A 9,226-nucleotide genomic window follows, 5' to 3' on the forward strand; every position below is an offset into this window, starting at 1 on the left:
TAACTATTATCCATGCCTAAAATAGAAGAACGTGAAGCAAAAAAAGGCAATAAATTTTACCTACCTTTCATCATAAATTCAAATTTCGATGAATAGTACATTCGATATTTTGGGTCTTATTTTTAATAACCAACCTACCAGACAAAATCTTTAAGCAGGACACATTAAAAGATGTTAGCAGGACGATCGTAAATCATTTGCCGCAAAAACAATGAAATAATTCATCTCAGCTATTCATTATGCTGTCAATAAAAAATTCATTTAAAATTATTTAAATTCATTTAAATAAATTAAATCTCATAAAGCATAATTATAATTTTATAGGCATTCAGGAATTAATTCTACAAATTATACAAGCAACTTTTTAAATATTTATTATTTATAAAATATGTAATCTGTTCCATTTAATTTTTTGATAAATTTTTTATTTTTATATATCCATTTTAAAAATTATATATATGTAATGGGAATGATAAAAGGAAAATGAACTCCAGTTCCTTTTTGAGGAACATTACAGTAAGTACTTACTTTATTCTTCAAATTTTCATGTGAAATTCTAATTTATATTTTAAGCATACTCTCAATAAAATTTTAATTTTTACGTATTTTTATATATTTCTTAGAAATATTTCTTTACAAATTATCAACACATAAACAGCAAAAAAAATTAATGTTTAGAAATTTTGAAAAAAACTACAGTAACAAATTTTTTAAATTTTCACTTGAAATATATATAAAAAAATAAATATAATTTTCATTTTATATTTAACACTAAATCTATCATAGCCTAAATAACCGTTTTTAAATATTTAATTGAAAATTCTGCATTCAAGGTTATCTATCTGTTCATTTCACTTCTCGATTTTTCTTTTAACATAGGTATCAAATTTCCAATATCTTAATTCATTCCATTTTCTTCCAAGTTTGCCTTCTTTCATTTTTGTATCTGTCGGTCATTTGACCGGTGATGGTAGGTTTAGTGTTAATTTAAATTTAAATTTTAATTTATAAAAAGAAGGTTATTTTAACAAAATTTGTATCGTAAAATATAATGAATTCTATGATCGAAATCCGATCATAGAATTTGCCAGTATGGATATCTGCGAAGTATCAAAGAAAACGATAATTAGTAGTAGTAGAAAGTAGTACAAAAGGAAGATTTGAAAAGATTTATTACTCAATTACGTCGTGGTCTCGAGAAAACATAAAGACTACTATTTAATACATAATTCCGATCATAAAACAGCAACGAGAGAAAACACAAGTAACTTATTACTATTTCAAATTTAAACGCCTAAAAAAACCTAACCTTAAATTCATAATCGACGTAATCGAAAAATATATTTGACATTCGAACGTACCTCTTAAATAAAAAAGGAAGAAAACCAAAAACAGAAAGAGAGATGGAAAATGTAAAAATTTCCCATCTATACGAAAAGAATGGTTATTGTCAGACACTGCTCTCTTTCACACGTTGCACGTTTTTCAGTCACATCTCCTTCTGTTCTTACAGAACGGCGGTCGTTAAGATCGTATCGGTTATTAGACCACTTGGTATCAGCAGAATTCGCCGTTTCCTATGCGGTAAAACACATTCGTGATTTCACCACCGGCCGACTAAGTGGTTGCATCGGCCAACAATAGACGGAGCGGCGCGCTTTTCTCCGCGTGGAATTCGAGTTACGTTCGAAGCGGCATCGAGGAGAACAGTATCGACTTCTCGGCTGCTTTCGCGTGGCCGCATCCGGAATCGATCGACGTGACGGGAGATACGTAAACAGGATACGATCACTGACTCACACGGCGTAAACTCACCGGTCATTAGACCCGTTTGTAGACTGACGCGACGGCTCGACCAGCTGGAGATGCAGTTTTACGCGAAAATTTATGCACGATTAGAGGCCCAGACATCTTTCGAGGCTGCGATTAATTTCTTATCGACGCGTGAGCTCTTGACAGCCATTACACCGAAGTGGCCATTAATCCCGCGTTCGTGGACGAGCCTTCACGGGAAATCACGAAATGACGTGTTTGAATAATTTGTGAAAAATTGATTTTCATCATTAATTCTTCTCTTCGTTCGTGAATCATCTTACAAAATTGGAAACAGATATTATCTCGAAGCAGATAAAATAGATAACGTTTGAAAGTAGAATCGAATGCTGTGTGAAAATCCGATTTTATTATTCATTCTTCGTTTACTAAGATTTTTAAATATTTTGAAAAAAAATGTTTGAATCTTTTATTAAAATTTTATTTTGCCATTAGTCACTCGTTCGTGAATATTTTGAAAAATCTGAACTAAAAATATTCTAATTCTACATAAAAATTCTGTTTTATCATTAATTCTTCATTTTTAAATATTTTAAGAAATTTTTAAATGTTGCATGAAAATTTTATTTTACCATTAATCCCTCATACGTGAATATTTAAAAAATATTTTTACGGTAAATGTTCGAATTGCGAATAAAAATACGATTTTGCCATTAGTGGTCTTGTTCGTGAAAATAAAAATTTTTTAAGAAAAATCGTATTCTACATAAAAATTCTGTTTTACCATTGAACTCTGAACATTTTTTAAAATTGGGTTTGGAGGTATTCAAATTTTCTTTCAAATTTTGCTCAATTGATTGCCAAGACTATGTTCAAAAACATCGCTAATCTGTTTTCTTGCAGGTGCCTGTTCTATCTTATCATTAATTTTCCATTCGTGAACAATAAGAAGTCAGCAAAAAGAATATTCGAAACCTGCATAGAAATTCAATTTCACCATTAATTTCACATTCGTAAGTATTTAAACTAATTTCGAAAAGTAGGATACGTATTCTACATTAGAAATCCATTTTACCATTAATGTCTTGACCCAGAGCACTTTAAGATTAGGTAAGGAAGCGAATTTTTGTTAGATTTCTGCTTGATCGATCGTTGAACCAAGATCACGTTCAAAGACGTTGCTAACCTCCGCTTTTTCCCGCAGGTACACTTGCTCAGGAATGAGATGGTAGTGACTTGCTAAAATTTAATCTACTGCGGCCAGCGAGGAAAACGCTCTGATTCCTCAAGTAATCAGAACATGGCGATCAGCGAGCTCTCGTGCTGAACAAGATACGAAAATGAATTTCGATACATAGCTGTGAACAAAGGACCGTAAGAAAAAAGAGGAATCGGAGAAGCGTGGTAAGAAGGATCATAACGTTCGGGGGCCCATGAAAAGTAATTTGGCAAAGATACTGTGCCGAAACGTTTAACGAGTGGAGAAAGTCGAACAAATATAAAAGGAACAACAAACGAAAGTAGACTTCGCGAAAAAAAATTGCAGTCCCTGTCCTTGTATCTTGCTCTGTAAGTATCCAACTCTCGATTGTCCTATTTAACCTTCTCTTTTTTCTTTACAGGGACAGATGTTATTACATATCATTTTCATAGTGACTGTCATTGCAATTGGTAGGACGGATGTGTAAAATTATAAACATTTTCTTCTTCGTGAAATTTATATGAATGATAAGGTGGATGGTAAGATGGTCAAATTGAAGTTAGACAGTACTGTTACTAGTACTGCCCAAAAGAGCATCTTGGAATTTTTCAAAACGTAAATAATGCGTCCAATGCACGGTTCGTATACACGGTTTATGGATCGTGGCCCATACTCGGATGCGATGGATACTCGGCCAATGGAACGTCCCAAATAATACTTTTAGTTACACATCCTACACGTACGAGGATTCAGAAAATTACTTGACGCTTTAAACAAGAGATCACAGATGTACAATTACATTTGGAGTAAATGTGTACGAGACTACATGCTTTAAAAATATCTAGTCTCTAAATTTTTTAACCATTTTAATATTTGCTTTTAAACATTAACAATGGAAAAATTTATTCAAATACAAACGATATTATTTTGTAGAGTGTAAGTAAATTTTAAAAATTTCAAAAATTAAGAGGAAATAATGAATCGACGATTATTTTCAGTCCCATAATTTTGTAATTTATACCTAATAATATTTTAAGAAACCTAATACCTAAATGAATGACAAAAATATTATATTTAAATTTTTGAGAGATTTTATTTTACAATATTAATTTATTAAACATAACCTAATTTCCATTAATAAAATTTACAATAACGTGGGTAGAAGCTTTCTTAAAATTTAAAACTGCTTTGTAGAATTACCTACTGTATAGGAATGAAACACATACGTGTACAATAAAAGAGGTAATAGTACAGGTATTATAACTGATCATTGATTGAAAATTGCAGCGAACATGGGTAAAAAGGATATTTAATATCGATATATGTAAGTAATTGATGAGATTTTCATTATAACGTCGAATTTATGAATTCTTGACAATCTGAAATGAAATAATAATTTTTATAGGTATTTTTGTAATTGTTTAATGATTTTTCGAATTCATTTTATTTTCCGCGAGTGTTCCAATGAAACTATTTCGAAATAGCAATTGAAACAGAAAATGGATTTATTGCGATGCTACAGGCTACTAGAATTACCCTTTACGTTTATTACCGTTTTACGAGCGGAATAAAATTCGATCCACAATAGTTTCGCTTCATGATCAATCCAATTCCGAAAATGTGCAATCGTGTAATAATTGTATAAAAAGAAGGAATATAAAAATGATTATGTACGTTCCAGGATTGAAATACATAAGTTTCAACGAGAAGAGAAGGTGAAAGTGCTATTTTTGTAGATTTTCAACATTTCTATGTGACACGAGATAACCTCAAAAGTGCCAGTTTGTAACACGTTCAACGCGATATTACAACCAGTTACCACTTCGTGCAAAAGTATTTTATCTTATTCCAGATAGAAATTTTTTCCACAAATCATATATTTCCTACCATTTATTCGAATAACGGGAAATATGTTCCTAAGTATGTTAGAACGAAATTCTTACTACTTTTATTCGAAATTAATACGAAATGTCAAACTCAAAGCCTAATTTTATATCGTAGGAAAAATAATAATTTATAATAATATAAAAATAATAAATAATGTTTAATTTTTTATTATCTGATCTTATCTGATCTGATCTACTGTTCGGCTGTTTATTTCTTGTGGAAAAATATGCTTCGAAATACATAAAAGTAGGTAATTGTTACGAGCAAAAATCTTCAAATATTCGTGTTAAAACGCACTAATTTAAGCTCGAAAGACAAAATGAGTAAAAACTTAATGTCTATACAGCGCTACTTTGGTAGAAATAATAATAGCTCCTCATTTTTAATTAGAGTAATTTCTTATGTAACTACCACTAAAAGATCCGAAACCACCTATTTGATGAAAAAGAAGGATATTTCGTTACAAGACGTATAAATGAGCATTTCAGTTTTTGCATAGTTTAAATTAGTAAGTACATATAACTATAGGAAAAAGTTGAATTATAATCATTTGTATATTTACTTTGAATGTTCTAACAATTTAATTCTAGACGAAATTGTGAAATTTATAAAATGTTAATTATCTAATAAGAAGACAAAATATTATAGCCCTCATGAGTAGATAAAAATAATTTGAAATTGGAAAATCCTACACTTAAATTCCGAAACTGCTCGAAATATATAAATTAAATAAAAAAAAAACAAAAAAGTAATATTATTTACTAAAATAAAAGACTAATAAACTAATTAAGAACGAAAAATACATTTCCCGTTAAAACTACTTTTCGTGATACCTGAATCTATACACATAAATCTCTCATAAATCATGAATATTAGAAGTTACCCCAAAGTTTTGAGCGATGGTGTACATACTTTGATATACTGATCGATTTATAGTAACAGTGCATAAATATTATCAAAGACTATAAATCAATGATAATTAATGGCTAAGTGTAATACTTACTTCCTCTCTATGAAATAAAAAAATTACAAATTTAAATATATATTAAATAGTATTACATTATTTAATACACAATTTATTGATATACTTACAAATTTCAGATATTAGTAATTAATTGTGATAATCTTTCTATTAGTCTAGAAGTACCTTCTTTATCTCTTATTATAATTCACAAATTAAACATAAGACTAAATAACTTATCAGATAACAGAACAGTTTTATAAGATTTATCAGACCAATTTTGTTATTGCACATTACTAGTTGTATTGACAAAAACACAATCATTACAGAGTTGTACATTTGTAATCTTTTAATTGAAATACATTCTGTAAAAGCTAAGTATGGAATTTATGTAATCTAAACTTACTCTACTTTTATCAAAAGTAAAATAATGATTGAAACATCTGTCTGACACATTTTTCTACAAAACCCTGTACATTCCATTTCCCCGTTGACAAAACAGCATCTAGGAGACAAATGCTACCAAAAAATATTAGTGTGGCGACAAGCAATTTCCAAGTGTCTCGTAAATAATCCAAGTGACGCTATTACTAAATCTGATGGAGGGGAACGCATGGTGTACAGGACTGTTGTAATTAAGGATTATTAGCAGCCATTACTTACACGCAAGCCAGCGACGCAATCATCCAGATTACCACGAACAAGGATGATAAACGCGACATGAAATAATTACGCGCGACGACACCTCGCTCAACACAGTGACGCGTCCTTCTCGATCGACCGAGCTGTCGTGCGTTTAGGAAAATGAGCGCGCCAGTGTGAAACGAGGAAGAACAGGAAGAAGAATAAGAAGATGAGAAAAGAGAAGAAGAAAAGACGAGGAAGGTGATACACGTAGCCGAGATCGAATCGAAAGAGCCTTAGCTGTGGCATTCGTGAACGCACGAACGACGCCACGAGGAGAAAGTTTCGAAGGCAGGAAGTGAAGTAGGCCACGACTTTGACCGCTCGCAAGGTCCATACTCCCAAGGCACGCTGGTTTCGCATTGCTTCCACCGCTGTACAGCACGATTCGACGACTCCATTTCGATTGATACAGCTTGTCTCCTGGGATGAGAAATAAAATGTCATTGGAGATCGTTTACGAGCACAGACATCGTTTCTTGAAAGCATTGACGAAAAATCTAGGTAACCGTGCAAGGTGACAGTGCATAATGAACTTTTGCGAAACGATCGACCGTGCGTGAATGGAAACATGGCACGAGTGACTCACCATTTCCGATCAAATGCCGAAGTTTCACGCGGTATAAAGGTATTCTACGAGTAAACATCGCATTCACGCTCGTTGTAACTGGACCACGGGCGAGGGAAACGATCGCGTTGAAATATTTGAAAGCTTCGTTCTCTCTTCAACGGTACATGTCTGTCTGACGTCAAGTATCAACGCAGGTTATCGAAATACCATCAATTTCACCGCCGTTGCTCGCGGAGATTGCCTTCTGTTTGTTCGCGTTTCCAGCTGCAAAACATACCTGATTAAAGAAACTATTCCTAGAGATATGAATGATAAAAATAAAAATTCGAACAATGTTAACTTTGAATTCATCGCGTGTGATTAGATACCTTCATGTCTGAAAGTAGACGTACACCGTTTAACAACTACGTGACCTATTGATGGTTCTGGTATTTGCATGTCTTCCTTTCCCCGATTGTACTGGGGTCACGAATTCACGGCTTTTTTATTCCTCGCCGGTGATTTCCTCGTGTTCCTTGCGCCATAACAATAGTAGGATCATTCAAGACTTGCTCAAGGTCTTACAACAATGCTAAAAATAGATAAAATCGCGTTAATGTAGTCATAAACTATCTTTTCGTTGCTACTTTATAGGTTATGTTAATATTGCTGGTAGTCAGTGATTTTAGCGTCAACGTTTTATTTATTACAAACGAATTAAGTTATCATTGGAATTATCAATATTTCGGTAATGAATGTTAACCTATATTATACGGTTCAAATGTGTGGTGTGACAATCTGTTTAATGGATTATTATGTTTATATTAAAATGATGGAAAAAAGAATCATAGAAATTGAATTTAATTTTTCGTGGTAGAAGTAAAAAGACAAATTTTTGTTAATTACTATGAAATAATCAAATTTGAAGATATTATAATATTATGAATATTATATATTTATAATATTATATTCATATTTATTATTATATATATTAATATATATTTTACATTACATTTTTTATTTTTATATTCTAGTTTTGTAATTAAATACAATGAAACAATTTAAAAGTAATATTTTGTTGTTCAAGATCTAATTAGAATTTATCGTATAATGTATAATTTATTTATACCTTTTATTATATGCAGTGAAATAAATTAGTTTATTTTATAAATTGATAACTCTTAGTTCATACCTTTTCTTAAATTTACAAAATATTTATGGAAAAAAGAATATGCTTCATATTTAGAAAAAATGTTATGATTTTATATTTATTGTACTACTTATACATATACAAATAAATAATAGTATTTCATTTATTTTTTTAAATAAATATTGGTATAAATATATATTTTCATACGTTATATATTATCTTTCTTTAGAGTAATTAATAGTGAATGTTAAAACTTAATTATGCAATTCTACTGTAATGTCAAACAAATCAGTTGTTGATCAATATTTGCATATATATTATAAACAAGTTATTATTTATAAAAGTATATGTCAAAATAAATAATACATTTACAAATTACATTTTAATATTAATAAGAAATAAGTGGTAATAAATATTAACGTAATGTTCATCAAAAGTCAATTCATTTTTGCTTGGACAAAACAATGTAATCAAAGTTTGAAGATAGGTAAACATAAATTTTCCTGACTATCATCTGTAACGTGATAAGTTAAAATCGAGTTATCAACTTATCTATATATTATTTACTCATCTCTCGTTCTATTCGTTTAGATCTTTAACATACGGGTATCATTTCTAATGATCATGGCAATAAAAACAAAACATATATACCTTGTAATAAAACACATACAAACGAATACGAAATACATCATTGAAATTAAAAATCATAACAAGCACAGATCCGTCGTGTAATTTCCTCTACGTGACAGAAAGTGAAAAGCAAAAGAAAAAAGGGCATAGCAATGACTGGAATTTATAATAAGATAACATTACATCACAACACTTATGACGATACACAGTATACACAAGGATGCGTCCCTATTGTGCCTAGAATAAATAAAACGCACAGAGATGAATCCCCTCTCCAAAAGATGACATGAAATACAATTTCCTGATAGTACGTCTCAACGCCACGTGGTGTCCTTACTGGGTCAAGGCTGCTTTTCAACCTGGAAACACTACCACCAGGCGGCTACTAGT

At 30.9% G+C, this 9,226-nt stretch overlaps 1 long non-coding RNA gene across 2 annotated transcripts; it reads right to left on the reverse strand.

Moving 5' to 3' along the window:
- Positions 1-6,320: 6,320 nt before the first annotated feature.
- Positions 6,321-9,226, reverse strand: LOC108549966 (uncharacterized). 2 transcript variants are annotated; one of them, XR_001890388.1, is made up of 4 exons: positions 9,094-9,226; positions 7,446-7,648; positions 7,096-7,341; positions 6,321-6,929 (listed from the first exon to the last, which is right to left on the reverse strand). It is a non-coding gene; the product is annotated as an uncharacterized LOC108549966 (long non-coding RNA). The 2 variants fall into 2 exon arrangements; XR_001890387.1 differs by having other exon boundaries at positions 9,020-9,226.

The sequence above is a fragment of the Eufriesea mexicana genome, unplaced genomic scaffold (assembly GCF_001483705.2).
Source record: "Eufriesea mexicana isolate 0111107269 unplaced genomic scaffold, ASM148370v2 scaffold2387, whole genome shotgun sequence".
Taxonomy (NCBI): domain Eukaryota; kingdom Metazoa; phylum Arthropoda; class Insecta; order Hymenoptera; family Apidae; genus Eufriesea; species Eufriesea mexicana.